The 21400-nt window shown below is 40.9% G+C and overlaps 2 long non-coding RNA genes across 3 annotated transcripts in view; both read right to left on the reverse strand.

Moving 5' to 3' along the window:
* The window catches only part of LOC140486037 (uncharacterized), a 49776-nt gene that overhangs the window by 22457 nt on the left and 5919 nt on the right, over positions 1-21400 (reverse strand). The window contains exon 2 of one of the 2 annotated variants that reach the window (XR_011962511.1): positions 10081-10197. This is a non-coding gene — a long non-coding RNA (uncharacterized lncRNA). Of the gene's footprint in view, positions 1-9072; positions 10198-21400 lie in introns of those variants that run through there. The other variant, XR_011962510.1, reaches the window with a different exon arrangement.
* LOC140486043 (uncharacterized) lies at positions 18700-19564 on the reverse strand. Its single transcript, XR_011962513.1, has 2 exons — positions 19258-19564; positions 18700-18901 (listed from the first exon to the last, which is right to left on the reverse strand). It is a non-coding gene; the product is annotated as an uncharacterized lncRNA (long non-coding RNA).

The raw sequence follows: 21400 nt of genomic DNA on the forward strand, positions 1-21400 counted from the left end.
AAGGAGCAGCAAAATCGACGTTTCGGGCAAAAGCCCTTCATAAGGGATACTGGCAGAGTCCAAGCTGAGCATCAGTAAGCAGATTATTGTTGAGTAAGTGCCAGAGAATAGCACTGTTGACTACATAGTCCATTACTTTGTTGATGATTAATTGCAGACTGTTGGAGCAGTAATTGATCGGTTTATAGGAAATATCTGAGCAAGTTCTATGTTGCCAGTAGATGCCAGTGCTGTAACTGTACTGGAACAGCTGGGTGAGTGATATGGTATTTTGTTGAGCACATAACTTCAGAACTACTGCTGGAATATTGTCAGAACCCATAGTCTCAGCAGTGTTCATGTCTTTAGCTGATTCGCGATATCACATCAAATCATGAAGTCTGGCATCTGTGATGTTAGGGACCTTAGGAGGAGGAAAAGACAATTGTCTGGTAAGTACTTTGGCTGAAGATGCTCATAATTGCTTCAGCCTTGTCTTTGGCATTCATGTGCAGGGTATCTTCATCATTGTGAATGGGGAGATAGGTGGAACCTTCACCACCAGTGAGCTGTTTAATTGTTCACAAATATTCACAACTGGGTGTGGCAGGACTGCAGAGACGAGGTCTGGCCCATTATTTGTGGGATTGCTTAGCTCTGTTAATTGCATGCTGCCAATGCTACTTAACATGCAAGTAATCCTGTGTTGTAACCTTACTGGGTTGACTGCTCATTTTTAGGTTTGCCTGGTGCTTTCCTGACATTCCCTCTGCACACTTCACAGAACCACGGTTGATCCCCTGGCTTGCTGATAGTGGTGAAATGGGGGATATACTGGGCTATGAGCTTACAGATGGCGATTGAATACAAATCTATTGCTGGTGGCCCACAGAGCTTCATGATGCTGAGTCCTGTGTTGCTGGATCTGTGTGAAATCTATCTCATTCAACACAATGGAAGTTCCACATCATACAACGGACAGTATCTTCAATGTGAACATTTTTACCATCTACCATGATGGGGATCAAATCCATGTCACCAGAGCATTAGTTTGGGTGACTAGTCCAGTGACAACACCACTTCAGCATCATCACCACTGTGTTAGATTGGACTGCAAATATTTATAACAAATTTATAAATTATTTTGTAAAGAATACATTTATAATTCAGTGCAAATAAGTATCATATGATATTTCTCACCCAACATTGATGATTTAATACTGAATACTCACTTCAGATGAAAGACTTGATTAATGAGTCATCATAACTGCAACCTTGATTTAAATACTTGAAGTTCAAAATGATATCAAGAAACAGTTGGAGGTACTGCAAAGTGCAAAGGCTATGGGGCCCTGACATCATTCCAGCATTAGTACTGAATACTTGTTCTCCAGAACTTGCCACCGCCCCCAACCAAGTCCTTCCAGTACAGTCACAACACTGGCATCTATCCTATAAGGTTGAAAATTGGAAACAAACATGAAAGTTGCTGGAAAAGCTCAGCAAATCTGGCAGTATCTGTGAAGAGAAATCAGAGTTAACCTTTCAGGTCCAGTGACCCTTCCTCAGAAGGGTCTATTCTGTGGGTGATCAAACCCAAAACATTAACTCTGATTTCTCTTCACAGATGCTGAGCTTTTCCAGCAACTTCTGTTTTTGTGTCTGATTTACAGCATCCAAGTTCTTTTGGTTTTTGATGTTGAAAAATGCCCAGGTATGTCCAGTACATAAAAAGCAGCATAAATCCAAACCTACCAATTACCACACAATCAATCTACTCTCCATTATCAGGAAAGTGATAGAGGTATCATCAACAGTGCTATCAAGCAGCACCTGCTCAGCAATAACCTGCTCAGTGATGCCCTTTTTGGGTTCCGCCAGGGCCACTCAGGTCCTGACTTCATTGCAGCCTTGGTTCAAGCATGGACAAAAAGAGCTGAATTCAAGTGGTGAGGGGAGAGTGACAGCCCTTGACATCAAGGCTGCATTCAACTGGGTGTGGCATCAAGGAGCCCTCGCAAACCTGCAATCAATGGGTATCGGGGGCAAACTCTCTATTGTTTGGAGTCTTAGCTGGGACATAAGCAGATGGTCATTGTTGTCGGAAGTCAGTCATCTCCGCTCCAAGACATCACCTCAGGAGTTCCTCAGGATAGTGTTGTAGACCCAATGATCTTCAGCTTTGTCATAAGGTCAGAAGTGGGGATGTTCACTGATGATTTAACAAGGTTCAGCACTATTTGCGACTCCTCAGATGCTGAAGCAGTTCATGTTCAAATGCAAAAAGAACGGGACAATATCCAGAATTGGGCTGACAAGTGTCAAGTAACTTTTGCACCACAAAAATGCTGGGTAATGACCATCTCCAAAATGAGATCATCTAACCATGACATTCTCAATGATGTTACCATCACTGAATCCCCCACTATCAACATCCTGAGGGTGACAATTGACCAGTAACTCTCCACAACACAAAAGCAGGTCAGATGCAAGGAATACTACGGTGATTAACTCACCTCCTGACTCCTCAAACCCTGTGCATCACGAAAAGGCACAAGTCAGGAGTATGATGGAATACTCCACACATACCTTGATGGGTGCAGCTCCAACAACATTTAAGGAGCTTGACACCATCCAGGACAAGTCAGCCCACTTGTTTGGCACTATATCCTCAAGTATCCATTCCCTCCACTGCTGACACCAACTATAGCAATGTGTATTATCTACAAGATGCACTGCAGAAATTCACAAAAGAACCTCAGACAGCAACTTCCAAACCTACGACCACTTCTGTCTAGAAAGCCAAGGGCAGCAGATACATGGGAGCAAGTTTCCATCCAAGGCACTTACTGTTCTGACCTGGAAATATGTTGTCGTTCCTTCACTGTCAGTGGATCAAAATCCTGGAATTCCCTTATGATGTGTATTGTGGGTCAACCTAGTGCAGGTGGACTGCAACAGTTTAAGACAACAGCTTACCACCACCTTCTCAAGGGCATCTAGGGATGGGCAGCTAGGGACAGGCAGTATGGTGGCGCAGTGGTTAGCACTGCTGCCTCACAGCACCAGGGTCCCAGGTTCGATTCCAGCCTCAGGTGACTGTCTGTGTGGAGTTTGCATATTCTCCCTGTGTCTGTGTGGGTTTCCTCTGGGTGCTCTGGTTTCCTCCCACAGTCATAAAGTGTGCAGGGCCAGGTAAATTGGCCATGCTAAATTGTCCATAGTGTTAGGTGTGTTAGTCAGAGTGAGGTGGGTCTGGGTGGGTTGCTGTTCAAAGGGTTGATGTGGACTTGTTGGACTGAAGGGCCTGTTTCCACACTGTAGGGAATCTAAAAAAATCTATTGGGCAATAAATACTGGCCAGTCAACAATGCCCATGTCCCACTAATGAATAAAAAAATGTCGTAAATTGGTTCAACATTTTGTAACATATGAGCAGATCAGCGAAGCCACTCAACCCACCTAAATTGATCTATCCAGAAAAATCCTAACTTCCAATCATTACACCCAATGCTTCTGAGACCTATGCCTTCACTATTCTATCTGTTATAGAGTCATAGAGATGTACAACCTGGAAATAGATCCTTCAGTCCAACTCGTCCATCCCAACCAGATATCCTAAATTAGTCCCATTTGCCAGCAGTTGGTCCATATCCCTCCAAACCTTTCCTAATCATATACCCATCCAGATGCCTTTTAAAGGTTGTGATTTACTAGCCTCCACTACTTCCTCTGGCAGCTCATTCCATACATGTACCACCCTCAGTGTGAAAAAGTTGTCCCTGAGGTCCCTTTTAAATCTTTCCCCTCTCATCTTAAAACTATGTCCCTTCAGTTATGTACTCCCCCAACCCATGGAAAAGACCTTGTCTATTTACCCTATCCACGCCTCTCATGATTTTATTATTCCAAGTGTTAAAAACTTCCAGGAGAAGACAGTGTGCAATATTGTAAGAAGTGTATTGGCAACTCAACAGCCCTTTTTGCAAGCTTCCAGGTGTTTATTCCCATTGGTATCGCTCCCCTCAATGAAATAGCTTGCCAGGATGACTTTTTTTCTATTATAGTGGAGGCTGATAGGGTTCAGTGTTTGATTTTTTAAGTGGCGGGAGGGGCTTAATGTGAGACGTTTTTGCCAAATTTACAGGCCTCTCCAGTTAAGCTGTTAAGGAAGATCCATCTTTCGTGACACAGAATCCCATTATCCATATTAAAATAAGGTGACCAGCCTCTGACCCTGCATACAGAGTCAATAAAGTTGGTTCTGCTAAAGCACAGTACAGTATTCCTGTTCTCATGCAATCCCGTGTTATAAGAAAATGGCAAAGTACCATTTAAACGAATGGGGCTAGAATTGTGTTATAATAAATGCATGCTTTAAAAGTTTGTGCTTTAGAAACGGTGTCCCCAATTCGTCCATTGTGTTATAGTGAATTTGCATTAATGAATCGCACATTATAGCAGAATTACCTGGATCAGATATCATTCAAAAATGTATCCTTGCATTTTCACATGACATTGGCTCAAGGATTTTCACTCTCAAGATATAAGTATAGTTTTTAAAAGAGCCAAAAAGACATTTGCTTGACCTATAACTGAAGACTAAAGTTGTTTCCATTTATCAAAACGATATTTAACTTTAATTACTTGGATCAATTATTTGTAAAACTTCAGAAAGAGCTATCGTTCTACACATTTTCTACCAATGGCAAACATTAATTTTTCATTTTCAAGTAATTGTTAGAAATGATAGTACAAAGTTTAGCTATTATTAAATACTCTCTCATTTGAGACACCAGCTGGAAGGTGAGTTGGTAAATACATCAGCGCAAGACCCCAGAGAAACTTAAACAAACACCATTTATTGAACTTCTAAATTATTTACAGAGTAACTGACCTTTTGTACGAAGCTCAAATGCACGCCTCAGTTTTACCAAAAAAGCTGATGATTTCTCCAGTCAGAACAGCACAAGCCTACTGTTACATTTTCTTTGCAAATTGCTTTGAAGATGTTGAATTTTTTTTAAGGGTAAATGTAATAGATGAAAATGAATGTAACTTCAGAATAAAACCTTGCAACTTATAAACTAAATTTAGGAAAAAATAAGTAACTGAGGCTAACACAGGGGGCAGAATTGTCTGTCATTGAGCCGAAGTTCAGAACTGAACCTGTACGTGAGTTTTATTACCCCTGGGGAGTGAGTTGCAATATCTCATGTGACCATTCGGTGTTATCTTGACAGTTTTCCAATCCTCTGGAGCTTTTCAAGAATTTAAGGATTATTGGAAGATTATTGCCAACGCATCCACCATTTCAGCAGCTGCTTCCTTTAAAATCCCAGGATGCGACTCATCACATCTTGGGCACTGTTTGATCTTTAACCCCATTAGTTTCCTAGTACATTTTCTCTTCTGACAGTTATTGTCTTTATTTCCTCTCTCCCTTTCACCGCTTGATTATTTAGTATTTTTGGAACGCTATTATTGTCTTCTATCATGAAGAGTGATTCAAACTACTTCTTCAATTTCTCTGCCATTTCCCAGATTCCCATTATTATTTTCCTAGCCATATTCCAAAAGGGGCCTATGATCACTTTTCCTCTCTCTTGTTTTTATATATTTAAAGGAGCTGTTACTTTTTGTGTACCCTCAAAGTTTATTTTTACTCTCATTATCTTTTTGGTCATATTTTAGTTTTCAAAACTTTCCCAATCCTCTGGTTTACCACTAATCTTTGCCATATTGTGTGTTATTTTCTTTCAGTTTGACACAATCATTAACTCCCTTGGTTAACCAAGAGCAGCTTATACCTTTCCGAGAATTGTTCTTCCTCACTGAGATATATTTTTGTTATGAGTCATGAAATATTTTCTTAATCATCTACCATAAGTCATCAAAAGATTTTTTTTTCTGCTAATCTCCTTTCCTCTCCAGCCAATTCAGCCCTCATTCCTTTGACATCACCCTTATTAATGTTTATCATAAGTATTTGCTACCTAGATTTCTCATTCTCAATCTGAATACTAAATTCTACCATGTTATGCTAAATGTTTCTCAGTGAGATTCCAAAGATACAGGGTCCTTTGCATTTATACCATATCACATGAACAAAGCTACCCAACATTCTGTCTGTCCTTTCAAAAAGCTTCATCTCTCAATATTTAGTTCTCAGCTTTGATCATCTTGTAATTATGTGTCAGTAATGGTCATAAGATCTGTTTGACTGACCCAATTGCATCATGCTTCATCTCTTCCAGAATCTTATACTCAGGACAACTGAAAACATTTAGCCAGTGACTCCACAATTTTCACCCTCAGTTCCTTCAATGACCTTGTATGCATATGATCTGGTCCAGCTGCCTTAACAATTTGAAGAACTGGGATATAGACTAGCCAGTACCCCCTCCTTATCCATCTTGTACATGTTTAGTGACTCAATTTCCTCCTCTGTCACAGCGGTCAGGATAGCATCTGGTTCCTTGCTAAAGGCAGATGTTTTTAATACCTAAGCCATGCCCTCAGCCTTCATGTGTAAATCCTTTTTTTGATCCATAAGCAGCTTTCATTTTCCTTTTACAAGTCTTTTGCTATTTATGTTATGCCTCCTATTTTAGTATAATTTATAAATTAACACACCACTCCCTGCAGCCATAGCCAAATCATTGGTCTACTACCTTGAAAGATAATTTAATGTTTTAAGCAAAAGTATTTCCACTCGATGGCTCTGGCATGGCTCACACTTGTGAAGATCATCAATTCTGACCCCACTCTTACTTAAGCCAGCATTGTGGTTTAAACAACTCTGATATATAAAAACAATTCCCCTGATATGATGGCTTGTGTATAAATTTTGATTCCATTGCTGCTGAATTTTCTCATGGCATGAGTAGTTCAAACCTGACACAAAGGAAATTAGATCATATTGCAGAACCGCTGCACTTTCACTGAGATAGTAACTATAGGAGATTATCATGACAACCTACTTGTATACTGGGTTACCTGTGTGCCTGTACTGTAGACACACCATGTCACATGAAGAACATCAAACTCATAGTGTTCTAAAAGGGAATCAGAGAGGCCTTTCGGTATAGCATTTTGATAACAATTTGCAGCAGTAGATACTCAAATTGAATGAGCCAAATAATTCTCTGCTGCCTCCTTATAGAAGAAATAAATTCATTTTTGGACATGCCTTTCATTGTTATTAATATTTTATCAATTATGTAAAGATATGAAATCATGAATTAATATCTGCATTGTTTGGTGTTGCCAGCTTTATCAAAGGGAGATCTGGTAGTTTCCAGATGATCACTTTTGATATCTTGTAGCATTTACCACTTCTATCAGTCAGTGGTAATGGATAAAGGCTGTTTCAGGTATTTCACAAATCAGTAAGCTTCCTTTTCTTTGCTTTGTCATTGGCCTACCTAGTGATAAGTGGTAGAGGATACATCACTGTGGAGTATCTACAGAATCAGCAGTGGTCAAAGGTAGCAAGAAGGGGTGGCACAGTTGTTAGCACTACTGTCTCAAAATGCCAGGGCCCTGAATTCAATTCCTCCCTCAGGCAACTGTATAGAGTTTGCACATTCTCCCAGTGTCTGCGTTGGTTTCCTCCGGGTGCTCCAATTTCCTCCCACAGTCCAAAGATGTGCAAGTTAAGTGGATTGCTCATGGTAAGTTGCCCATAGTGTCCAAGGCTAGGTGGGTTAGCCATGACAAAAACAGAATTATGGAGTATGAGGGTGAGTCTGGGTGGGTAGCTCCTTGGATGGTCACTGCCGACTCAATGGGCCAAAAAGCCTGCTTCCACACGGTAGGGATTCTACAATTAAGGTTTATGGAATGGCAGCAATAAGTACAGGCACATTTGGTCAGGCATAAATACTATTACCTTAGGGAGCTGGTAACAGATAGATCTGCTCACTCTGAAAGCTGGAGTAGGAGTCCTTGTGTTCACCCTCAGACTGTGTGTGACATCAGGCAAATGGGTGACATAAACATTGACTCCTGTACAACCACTACCTTACACAACAGGAGAGAGACTATTTACCATTCAATCTCCCTTTTCAAATCTAAATATACCAGCCATGAGACTGGTGTACTTTAAATATTTTTCCTGCTGCTGCTCCAGAATACCCTATGTTTCTGAATTCATGTCGCTATAAGTAGAGTCATTGATGTTTAAATTTTAACTACTGCTTTCAAGGAACAAGCTCCTTTTAAAAGCCAGAGACAACACTCAAACAATCAACGCCCTTTGCCTTAGTACTCTGACTTTGCTCAACTTCGGTATAAAGTTCATGATATTTATAAGCATGAAGCACAAGATAGGCTGAGAAAAAAAAAATCTACAACCTTTGACTTGTATGTGTAGCTTAAAATTAGTTTGCAACAGTTATTTTTCTGACAGTGGATCACTGTATTTTTTTTCAACAACAGCCTCCAATTTGAAAACAGCCCATCTGGTGGGATTGAAGCTGGATAGAAATCTGTTTCACATCAGATTACTTGGACACCCTATTGCTGTCAATGCAGCACAGATGTAAAATCTAAACACATTGGGCTCCCACTGGGTCTGTTAGGTTTAAATGGTGCAAATTTGGTAAAGATTTTCTTGGTGAGCAAAGTTTTTTAAAAATTCATTCATTGGATATGAACATGGCTGGCTATTGCCCAGAGGGCAGTCAGAATCAGTTACATTCCTGAAGAAATGAAGTTACATCTAGTTCAAATCAGGTAAGGATGGCAGACTTCCCTTAATGATCAAATAACTCGATGAATTTTAATGATAATCAACGACGGCTGCACGGTTATCATTAGGCTAGTTTTTTAATACACATCAAATTTCACGACCTGCCATTGTGGGATTTGAACCCACGTCCATGGAACAAAAAAACTAGAACTACTTATCCAATGACATTGCTACTACAACACCATTACCTTCAGCAAAACATTGTTCAAAACCTGAGAGATCAGAGAAACTGGGTCCCTGATGCTGTGAGGCAGCAGTGCTAACCATTGAACCACCAAGCTGGCTGCAATGGGCAGCTTGGTTTTTCAGTGGATAGCACTGCTGCCTCATAGCACCAAGGTCCCACGTTCAATTCCATTCTTAGGTGATTTGTCTGTGTGGAGTTTGCACATTTTCCCTGTGTCTGCGTGGGTTTCTTCCAGGTGCTCCAGTTTCCTCCCCTAGTCCTAAAGTCTGCAGGTTAGATGGATTGGCCATGCTAAATTGTCCACAGTACCCAGGAACCTGCAGGCTAGGTGGGTAGCCCTGGAAAATGTGGGGTTACAAGGATAAAGTAGAGGAGCAAATCTGGATGGGATATTCTTCGGAGGGTCAGTATGAACTCAATGGGCCAAATGGCCTGCTTCCACACTATAGGGATTCTCTAAATCATAGAAGGACAGCAGATCCCTCAAATATTCACTATCAAGAAAGCAAATGTTAAGTTTGAAATAAGCAAGAAAAATATTAGCCAAAGAATAAAGTCAAGGATCCTTTAAGAGTAAACAGTGCTATATTTTATCTTTTCATTCATTTACTTTAATATAATACTCATTGGATTGAATATAAACAAAAGGCTTTATATAATACAAATTTCGGACGCATCTGAAGGTCAAGTGTTCCTTAACCCTCTTAATCAGACACAAAATATTTTTCCTCCTGCTAAGTGTTTCTGTAGCCAATCAGTTTATTTTACCAAGCCTTTGAGGTTGCCTTGAGATTGTAATAACTCAGCTGATGAAGGCCAGGATTCAGGTTAATGACTCATTTGTGTATTGAGCCTTAGAAAAACATATCCAGGGTTGGCTGATCCAGTGCAGCATAAGACAACTATTTGCATCGGGGTGTTTCAGATTGAGGAACAATTCACAGGAAAGACTGGTAGGATGAGGGAGGGAGATAGTGCGAAGTTCAGAAAGCAGCAATCAAGTTCTCTTCAAAAAACATTTTATTAGAAAGCCCGGAAAAAAAAAAATGCTTTCCTATTACGCGGTACTTCCTCACTCTAAGACATTATGCATGAAATACGTGATGCTATTTCAGACTCCAATCCCTCCCCATATTGGTCCCTATAACACTGGCTGAACCTTTTATTTTCCTGTGACTGTGAGATGAGTTCACTGCAGTGATTGTTCAAAGACAGATAGTAACTTGAGAAATCTGTCACATCCCCAGTGAGCTTGAGCAAGCAGGCTTTGCACGTCCTATAATAGGAAGGAAAGAAATGGAAACGATTAGCAAGTCCTATGGAACGCATGGTTAGTTTTGTCAGTTAGTGTACTGCATTATACACACTGGAGGTTTGAAACCAATTTACCTATATGCATGTAGGGCAGAAAAAAAATGATCAAGCTGGTTTAATCTTAACCTTGAGATACTTTGCAATAGCAAGTTTAAACAATGAATCACTCTGCATTCAACTCTGAACAAAACAGATTTCAATCTGTTGAGGTCAGGGAACTGCAATAGTTTTGCAGCTTACAGTCAGGCAATTATGACACAAGCTTTCGGGTAATATGCTTGAATATGGGGCCCTTGGTAAAACAGAAAAGGGCAGACACATAACTGTTGGATTAATTTCATTTAAGTGGGCGTATTCAGATATGATCCACTTTATTATTTACACATTACGTTAAGAATCCACGTTGTATTGAGAGGATTTTTACAGCTTTCTGCATGTGAATTAAAAAGAGGCAAGCCCACTACCTTCATACATGACTCCAATATCATGGAAGTAGTCAGCCAGCCCACCAGTACTTAGACTTATTGAGTTAACAGCTTTTTTCCTCATCCACTGCTATAATGCAGTGTGTGGAGGAAGATAGAAAAAAAGTGGCCATCTTTAACCTCATGCTTAAAGTGGATAATGAGAAAGGAGGGGGTATCTCCTACAGGTGATTCCCTCTGTTTCTTACCTCAGTACCTCATCTCTATCGTTCTAGTAACTCCACCTGCTCCCCCAGCTTTCAAAACTCACAAACACTCCGCCCTCTACTCCATAGGAACTCAGATCTTTCCCTGGTCCAAAGCACCAGGCTTATATCCATGTTTTCCTTGGAGTTCAATGCAGTCCCACCCATGGCTCCTACTGCTGGCATAGCTCTGCTGACAGCCAATTGGATCTTGAGGGAAGGATTTCTATTCCTTGAGGGGTGGTGTCTCACCTTCAGCTCATTAGGACCATGCCCAGTTACTATCACTCCAGACCAACTTTTCTTACTTGGTCTGCTCAAGATGAATTTTTATACTGGGAGGGTAAAGGCTGATAACAATGCAACATGCCCTCAATAAAGATCATACCAATATTTCTGTGTCATGTGCTGGGACCTTTTACTGCATTAAATGTGCTAAATAGACACTCTTTGTTTGCCTTTTTAAAAATGTATTTACTACATATATATCTTTCAAGATATATATGTAGTATGGAAAGGCTCAGGGGAGCATTTCAAGCAAGTCCACATTGCTGTCTGAGCTCTGGGCCCCAAAAACTGTTCATCATACTTTGCTTACATTGACCTTCAGGTTTATGAGCAGCAGGTTACATTGAGTCTCGGAGCAATGACCTACAACAGGGTGTCATATACACTGCAGACATGGTAATATTATAAATCTTCAGCCAATACTTTTTTAATTGGGTGCAAACAAGTTGTTAATGTATCTGACACAAATCAGTTTGAGATTTAGCATTTGCACTGCAGAAATTTTCATGTCCCCAGCATGTTTAAAAATGGATATAGAGATAGGTGAAGCTTCCTCACATCTATCTGAAGAATTCACAAATTTCATTTTTTGCAGATGGGCCAACGTCAAATGACCTTGGAGCTTCCAGACGGTTAATCTCCATATTTCTTACTGGAAGAAAAGGGAAGACTGAAACTCATTGGGCACAATCGGTCAGCCTTAGAAATATTCGCTTATATGTTAGTGGATATGAATACAACATATTATGAGGAAACATCTTGAACCTGCGAGACAGCAAGGTGTTCTTTGGCTGTTTTAAAGACTAAGGAGAAAGTGAGGACTGCAGATGCTGGAGATCAGAGCTGAAAATGTGTTGCTGGAAAAGCGCAGCAGGTCAGGCAGCATCCAAGGAACAGGAGAATCGACGTTTCGGGCATCAGCCCTTCTTCAGGAATTAAAGACTGTTTTAAAGACTGGCCAATAACTGTCTGCAGGCTGATCCAGCAAAGACCTCAGAACCATGAGTCATCAGCCAGTCTGAGAACTACATTCTGAAACTAGCCATAAGTCTTCAAGCAACTAAGCTACCTAACCTATTCCAGCTCCAATGGTCACATGAGAACCATCCTCCTGGATGGATACAAGAAACCTCACAACTTTGGAGTGAACCCTTTGCTTCAGAAGACCCCCACTTCAATATTAAATTACAATCCATTCAGTAAAGCCCAGGTCTGCTTATGGGAGTATGGCAAAAGTAAATCAGAAACTGAAAAAAGCTTATCTATAATACACCTATATCTGTATCCAATCTATTTGTATGTGTATGTATGTGGGTGCGTACGAGACTTAGTTTGTGCTATTTGCTTAATTCAGGGTAAATATATGAGATCAAATAATTATATTTTAAAACTCACGAAAGCTTGCTGCTGAATATTTACTGGCAGTAATCAGTAATTATTTATTGATTTATGTGCACATAAACTCTGTCTTTGAGAGGAGACAGTATATTCCTAAAACACACCTTATTGGCAATAGGTGGTCTCAAGGCTTGGTTTTCCTGAATTCAAGTGGCATCTTCAAAGTTGATTCAAGCTGCCACTCCAGAGAGGTAAGCAGCTCATCTAGGCTGACACTTTAGTGCACTACTGTGAGAATGGATTCAGACAGGTGGCTATTGCTTAGAGGTTCTGAGTTTCACACAAAATGTTAAACTAAGGCACCACCTGGCCTTTCAGGCAGACATGAAGGATCGACTTTTTAATTCAGTTATGTGACATTGATGTCAGTAACAAGGCCACCATTTATTGCTTATCACTAATTTTCCTTCAAAAGGTAGTGGTAAGTTACTGCTGCACTCCACGTGGTCACAGTACAACAACAGAAGCTGTTGACAGAAGAGCTACAGCAACGATGAAGGAGCAGGAATCTGTTTTCCAAGTCACAAGATCTCCGAATCCTTACAGTGTGGACACAGGCTATTCAGCCCATTGAGTCCACACTGACCTTCCAAAGGGCATTCCATCCAGACCTACCTCATCCCCGTAACCCTGGGACAGATACCACCCTGACTTGAAAGTGACAGTAGGCCTCTATTTGTGAATTATATGAGTGTAAAAATTACTGCCTGTTTCTTGTTCTTTTCCACCATAACTATAAAAATTGTTATAAACTTGCATTTTCTCTTTCTTTATCCTAGCTTAGACAAGTAGTTTGAAAACAATCCTGGTGTTTCAGACTATGAAAGCTTTTCACAGCTTGCTGTGTCCCCCTTACTCACATTTGCATAGCTCCACATTCAGTTGGAATGCAGTGAGTGAACTTTACAGGAAGCAGCAGTTTGATTTCACCACTACAGTCTGAAGCTAGTGGAAAATCAAGCTATGTTTAATATAAAGTGATTGGGATATTTAAATGTGTGTCTTACTCTACTTGCACAAGAGCCTAAAGGTTTGATGGAATAGTAGGCATTATGTGAAAATAGTGCATAAGTAGCAATATGAAGAGCCTGTGCTTGTTTTTTCAATCTTTACAGATACCAGGTGAGGGATAATGTTGACCTTGAGAACTCCCTGCCTTTCTTCAAATAATGACAGATCTCAAATCCATGCTAGAAGAACAAGGACCGTAGACACATGGGAATACCACCACATCCACGCTCCCCTTTGGGACAGATACCACCCTGACTTGAACAATGTTTTATTGAATGGAAATGTCAGTTACACAGGGTTTATGTGAGATGGGTCAGTACAGGAATAAAGAAAAGGGCAACACAGTGGGTGAATGGTTTGCACAGCTGCCTCACAGCAGCAGGGACCTGGGTTTGATTTCACCCTCGAGGGACTATCTCCCCGTGTTTGTGTGGTTTCCTCCGAGTGCTCCAGTTTCCTCCCAGAGTCCAAGGATGTGCAGGTTAGGTGGATTAGCCATGCTAGATTCCCCATAGTGTCTAGGCTAGGTGAATTAGCCATAAGAAATGCAGGGTTATGGGGATGAGGTGGATTTGGGTGGGATGCCCTTCGGAGGATCAGTGTGGACTCAATGGGCTGAATAGCCTGTGTCCACACTGTAAGGATTCGGAGATCTTGTGACTTGGAAAACAGATTCCTGCTCCTTCATCATTGCTGTAGCTCTTCTGTCAACAGCTCTGTTGTTGTACTGTGACCACATGGACTGCAGCAGTAACTTACCACTACCTTATGAAGAAAAATTAGTGATAAGCAATAAATGGTGGCCTTGTCACTGACACCAATGTCACATAACTGAATTAAAAAGTAGATCTTTCATGTCTGCCTGAAAGGCCAGGTGGTGCCTTGGTTTAACGTTTTGTGTGAAACACAGAACCTCTAAGCAATAGCCACCTGTCTGAATCCATTCTCACAGTAGTGCACTAAAGTGTCAGCCTAGATGAGCTGCTTACCTCTCTGGAGTGGCAGCTTGAATCCATTACCTCTGGACATCGAGTCATTGCTGACATCAGAACTATGCTGTTGCCTGGCCCACAAACAGACTTTGCAAAATGCTTCACCAGTATGCTATAATAAGTGAACACTTCTCCACAAAATATTTAGCTGGAGGAACGTTGCAGAGTTTGCTGTTTGTTTAAAAAAAAGGAACTGCAGGCCTAATGACAATTTCATGAATTTTCCTGCTTGGTTCTGTTCAGACTGGGCAACTATCTGAGGTAAACACAGCTTCAATTGTGCAGATGTATGGCAGCTCACAAAAATGTGAATTACTGAGCGTGAACATAACACATAAAGAACAGAACGACAAAGGGCCTCTTGGTCCATTAAGCTTGCAGTTTCCAACAGATGCTCTACAATTTGCACTAATATGGACTCTATCGACTGTTGAATCAGTTCAGGATCAATTGGGCCAAAAGCAGCAGCTCCCAAAAGATTTGAATGATTCTTTAAATAGAATGGTGTCTAATCAAAAAAAAAAGTATAGTCTGTAAGATTAAATAGCTAGAATCTGTAATATTTGTCGTAAGCTTACCGTCTGGCACTGCAAACAAAATAAAGTTTTTTAAAATGTTGATGCAGTTTGTTTCTGTCCTTGCTATTCCTCAATTCAGAGAGAACTAAAAAAAATTATGGGCAGAATGGTTCAATTCAGTATTAACTTTTCAGCTTCATGTTGTTGTAATCAATTTTTATTTCATCTTCACAGATTAGACTTGATGATAAATCAGTTTTGAGTGAAATAAAAGGTTCTAATTGAACGGTCAAAAAAATTTTAGATAAAAAGAAACTGTGATGAGATTTTGTTTTAAAATAAAGAATGCTCAAATCATCCGGTAAAATTGCTCAATGTTATATTTGAGCAACTGGATGAATCTGATTGATGGCCCTCAGCAAGCCAGAGATAGAATGCTTCTTTGATCAAATGCTCTTTGTATTACTATTCATTAACTTCTTCCTTTTAGAAACCTACCATTTATAAATACCTGCTCACTGGAGAGTTTTTGAGAGCAATGCTGTTTCTTCCAGGGAGGACCTCAGAAACATATGTCAATCAGGCAGTGGGAAGGCCACCAGTGAGGTTTCCCCTGGAATCAGACCTGGAGGGGTTACTGATTTAGGGAGGAGGTGCATGCTCCTGTCCAGCAAGAGCTGGGCGGCATGGTGGCATAGGGGTTAGCACTGCTGCCTCACAGCACCAGAGACCTGGACTCAATTCCCGCTTCAGGCAACTGTCTGTGTGGAGTTTTCACATTCTCCCTGGGTGCTCCGGTTTCCTCCCACAGTCCAAAGATGTGCAGGTTAGGTGAATTGGCCATGCTAAATTGCCCATAGCGTTAGGTGAAGGGGTAAATGTAGGGGAATAGGTCTGGATGGGTTGCTCTTCAGAGGGTCGGTGTGGACTTGTTGGGCTGAAGGGTCTGTTTCCACACTGTAAGTAATCTAATCTGAAAACTGCTGTCCTAACTGAGGGCAGTAACTCTTGTCTTTAGTAGCACCATGGAAGAGTGATGGCTGCTGCCAAAAGGCACAAGACAGTGCTAAGTGGCATTATAAGGCTGTGGAGGAGATGTTCTCAAATTGCATGTGGGTGTCACAAGTAAAGGCAATGGAGTGGCACCCATGGGTACATCCCTTTCCAATGTCCAGTCCTGCAATCAGGCAGGAATCACGGACTTTCCCACCCCCAAACTTAGTACTGCTGGAGCTGGAATGATACTGGGGTTAGGGTACTTCTACCATCCCATGTAATTAAGGGCCCTCAATTCTCATCACCTTCAGGTGGAGAAGATACCACCCACAGAGTTAAAGGACTATGTATAAACAAAGTGAACCTGATTACAAGATAACATTGAAAAGCAAGTATTTGAGAATGACTTGTTGGAGGCATGTTTTATCATTTTAGAATCAACTAATAGACTTTCACATACATATGCGCACACATATTAAATAAAGGATCTTTCCACTTTGTCTACGGTCTTTAATTTTCAACAGCATTAAACAACCAAATGTGAATCATTCATGCAGCTGGATAAAACGAATCAGTGGCAGAGTGTGCAATTAATTGCAGTTCTTGGATGCAACTGATAATCACATGTAGAAGCCGTGTTGAGAATTAATTAGGAAAGGGCCTTAAAAGCAGCAGGGAGTAACCAAGTGACCTTTATTCACAGCCAGTTAAACATAAGTGTGACTAAAAATGTCACAATGCACACCAGAACCTTAATACTGATTGCCTAGATAGAAAATTAATAATTTAGAGGCACAGTAAGAATAAATATCCACTGACAGAGATGAAGGTGCTGCATTTCGAACATTCATCTATCATTCAACAGAGATTGCATTTAGAAATTGAGAATTTTTACCACCAAGGAACACAATTAGTTTTATGACCCAGCGTGACTGCCTTATTTATACCACTCAGGTCTCCCTCATCCTGGAGAAAAGGAAGCTCCCAACAGCACATCTTGAGAACTCAGGATTTTAAAAGCAGACTAATTAATCCTTTATTAGCTAATTAATTTCAAGCTTTGTAAGCACAACAGGTACAAAATCAAAAGCATCGAGAACTGTGAAAATGCAATGCTTTGCTAGAATAAACTCTAGAGAAATATTTTTTACTGTCAAAGTGTATTTTATTTCTCTCCCTCTAACAGGTCTTTCTTGTAATTCTTTAATTCTGATATTGAACAGGAACAAACCACTGCTGTAAAATACATTTGGGAGGGTAACAATGTGGATGTGTATGAAGTGTCAATTCATCAAAAAACCTTAAGTTACTCTGAACTAAAGAAGGCCCACTGATTGCCACATCTGCACTCAACACTCTTTACTTGTCTCACCTGTTCATCTATGTCCCTTATCTCATGTCAGGCTGTTGTCTCCACTAGGGGTTATAAATATTAAAGCAGGATAGGCACAGAAATGTGAATGTTAGAATAGTCACAGCACAGAAGTAAGCAATTCAGCCTGTCATGTCTCTGTTGGCTTTCTGAAGAAGTAAATCAATTAGTGTCTTTCTCCTGCAAATTCTTCCTTTTCAAGTGTTGATCCATGAATTTTGAAAGCCTCAACTGAACGTGCCTCCACCATCTTCCCAGGCAGTACATTCCATGTCCTAACCATTTGCTGTCAACCAGGGATCAAACTTGTGGTTTAATCTGTATATTTCAGCTGTTCATATAATAACTCCACTAAGCTATCAGGAGAACTTAATATATTGTTTTTAATCACACACCTCTCTCTATAATCGGCAACTTGAGTACAAAACATTTTAGTGCTCTGAGGTAGTGTTGCAGTGTCAGATGGTACACGCAAGAGGACAAAGGATAGGGGCAGGAGTGAACCACATGCTTATCATGCCTCCTCCAACATTCAATACAATCACTGCAGATTCTGACCTTCAATCCACTTTCCCTTATACTTTGATTATCCGCACCACCGAACATTTGTCTACATCAGCCTTAAACACAATCAAAGATGGTGCATCCAGAGTCCTTGGTGGTAGAGAGTTACAAGATTTATGAATCTCTGAGTAAAGAAATTTCTCATCTCTGTCCTAAATGATCGGCCTCTTAATCTGAGTGTGTGCCATAGTGCTCAGATTCCCCAACCAGAGGAAACATCCTCTCAGTGTCAACCCTATCAAGCCCCTTCAAAGTCTTGAATGTTTCAATGAGATGAACTCTCATTCTTATAAACTCAAGAGTCTTTCGGCCTAAATTGCTCAGCCTCATTGTAGGACAACTATCTCATCCCATGAGCCAATCTAATGAGTCTTCACTGTTCTGGCTCCACTGCAAGTATATTATTATGCCTTAAACATTAAACCAAAGCCTCGTCTGTTCTCTCGGGTTTAAAGACATGAAAGAACCTACAGCGCTGTTCTCAAAATAGCTTAGGATTTTCCCAGAATCTTGATCAATTACCGCTCTGCAACAAACAGCAATAAAAAAAAGATTGTTCAGTTACTTATCTCTTTGCTGCTTTGGGATCACGTTGCACACAAATCAACTTGTTTTTTTAACCTATGTTACAGTAGTGACAACACTTTAAAAAGTATTTCATAGGCTGTGAAGCTCAGGGCTTTTATTTATTTGTGTTAGCAATCCAACATTTCCACCTCACCACAGCTGGAACCAAGACAGCTTGGCTTTTATAAGCTGCATGCCCGCTGATCATAGAAGGTAGTCAAAGAAATGGCGAACATCACATTCCAACATTGTCGAGGTTTCACAGATATGCGCCAACGACGTGAACATGGCTAAACAGTCAAGGAAAGCTTGTGTTACGTAACTACACAACCTGTACTTATTAATAGCATATCTTGCAAAGTCCAGCAGCACACCCAGCTGGAGGTGCTGGGACCTAGTCACCCTCTGTACAAGTGGCTAAAAATTAAACAGTGCAGTTCAAGCAAAAATGGAACCACTTTGGCAGGTTCATCTGAACTGACCCTGCTTGAATTAGTTGGCGAGGTAGCCTGCAGATCTGTGCTCAGCCCCAACCTGTATATACACTGCATGTACACAACACAACTTTTTGACAGCATTAATGAGAGGGGCAGCTGGCGGTGAGCAAGGACAAACAGATAAAGTAGATGTTTGAGCTGTTGCAAACCTGTGTACACGAGGGGGAGGGGAAGGGAAGACAGTCGCTTCTTGTTCAGCCTGGTTTACACGGGCTGTTCCTCCTTCATTTTGCTGGAAGGTATAATTTTGACTGTCGGCTGTAGACATCCCCTTTAATTAGATACCTCGAACAATAAAATAGATTACTTGAAAAGCCAAAAGCATAGATGCAGTGGCTGCTTTCCAAAAAAAGAAAATCCCCCTCTCACCAAGTACCAACACGTAGCTGTTGTTGCATGTACGATTACTGAAGCTAAACTTGCTGATACAACTGTTTGCAGGCACACGGTTTGAATGTAAATGCTTTGGAAACCGCCTGATGTAGCTTGTTTTCCAAGCAAAGACAAATCCTGCCAGCAGCCTATCGGAGTTATGGGATACAGATGTCAGGTCCAACGGGGCTGCTTTTAGTCACTCTATTTCTAGGTCAGCTCCAATCATTTTGAGGAGCTATTAGTTTTGTATTTATGCGTCAGCACCGAATGGACGAAAAGTTCAGTGAACAGGAAAATGTTGCCGCTTGGTTGCATGTGCGACAGGTTACTTATTGCCCTGCCTTTCACTGCGACTTAGCAGTAACCTGGGTAACAGATACAGAGATGTAATGGGATCACACACATTATAATAGAGGGAATACTAACACCAGAAGCAGACCATCTGCTTGACTTATGTTCTCAAGGCTGTTTGCTTGCTAAAGAGCTTCTGACAATTCAAGTAGCTCTATGTAAATCAGCCCAACGAAAAACCACAGACCTGTTTTGGTTTGGTTTTCCCTGCCCGTTTTTCTTGTGATTAAAAAAAAGGTCTGATTTGCGATTAATTAACTCACCTTCGGGAAGAGGAAAGAAAGTGAGATTTAAAAATCTCCCTTCAAGACTTGATAACTCGAGCTCGATGTCTTATTCAGTTGACTAAAACAGCGTCAAGTTGATCAAAATACGCCAATCCTAGCCAGGAGGCTGGCTGGAAATTACCCCATTTTTCAGCCATTACTTTGCCAAAAGTTCAAGGGAAATGAGGTTGGAACTCTTTGAAAATTCCCAGCTGATTTCTTTTCGAAGAGGAAATTATTGCCATTGCGAAACATAGAATGGCTGTGGCAGAGAAAGAGGCCACACAGCTCATCCTGTCTGTATCAACTCTCTGCAAAAGCAACTTAGCTGTTCCACTCCCTTTTTCCTGCAGTCCTAACAAATGTTTTCGTTTCCAATTAATTAATTCAACATGTGGCAAGTGTAAAGGCTGATATTTAATGGAGTCAGTGTGCCCTCTGAACCAGAGCAAAGTATCAACAGGTGACTTGACTGGATATCATGATTTTGTAGCTAGACAAAAACAGGCAAAAATGACTCTGAATCACGGAAAGAACGATTGGGGAAGAAACAAATTCCTGCTCGAAGGCGACCTTAATGGAGAAGAAGGTGGAACAGTTTACAGAGAGACAGTAGGGCGTACAGAGCTGAAGATAATACTAATGCTGAGGACTGGGTGTGCCACAAGCTGAAGAACAAACACTGACTGTGGGGCTGACACAGGTCACAGGGGTAAAGAGGGGTAAGCCAGGAAGAAATGTAAACACACAGAAAGGAGACATTTATACCAGGCATGTTGGGGCACCAGCAGTTAGGACAGATATAATGGGAGAGTCGGACTTGGTGAAGGGTAATGTACGTGAAAGTACAACATTGTAATAGTTGAATTCTGAGAAAGGAACAGTTGAGGATTCCAGTAGCACATGAGCTGAAATTAAAATGGAGAAACATTTTGGGGCGGCCTCACAGTGACCTGGGTTCGATTCCAGCCTCGGGCGACTGTCTGTGTGGAGTTTGCACATTCTCTCTGTGTCTGCGTGGGTTTCCTCCAGGTGCTCCCACAATCCAAAGGTGTGCATGTTAGGTGAATTGGCCATGCTAAATTGTCCATGGTGTTCAGGGGTGTGTAGGTTAGGTGCATTACCTCAGTGTATTAGTCAGGGATAAATATGGGATAATAGGGTGGGTTCTGGGTAGGTTATTCTATGGAGGGTCAGTGTGGACTTGTTGGGCTGAAGGGTCTGTTTCCCAACTGTAGGGATACTATGTTTCTAAAACAGGAAATACTCAAGAAATCAGGTAGTTTCATAAACTTAAAAT

Source organism: Chiloscyllium punctatum, chromosome 2 (genome assembly GCF_047496795.1).
Source record: "Chiloscyllium punctatum isolate Juve2018m chromosome 2, sChiPun1.3, whole genome shotgun sequence".
Taxonomy (NCBI): Eukaryota; Metazoa; Chordata; class Chondrichthyes; order Orectolobiformes; family Hemiscylliidae; genus Chiloscyllium; species Chiloscyllium punctatum.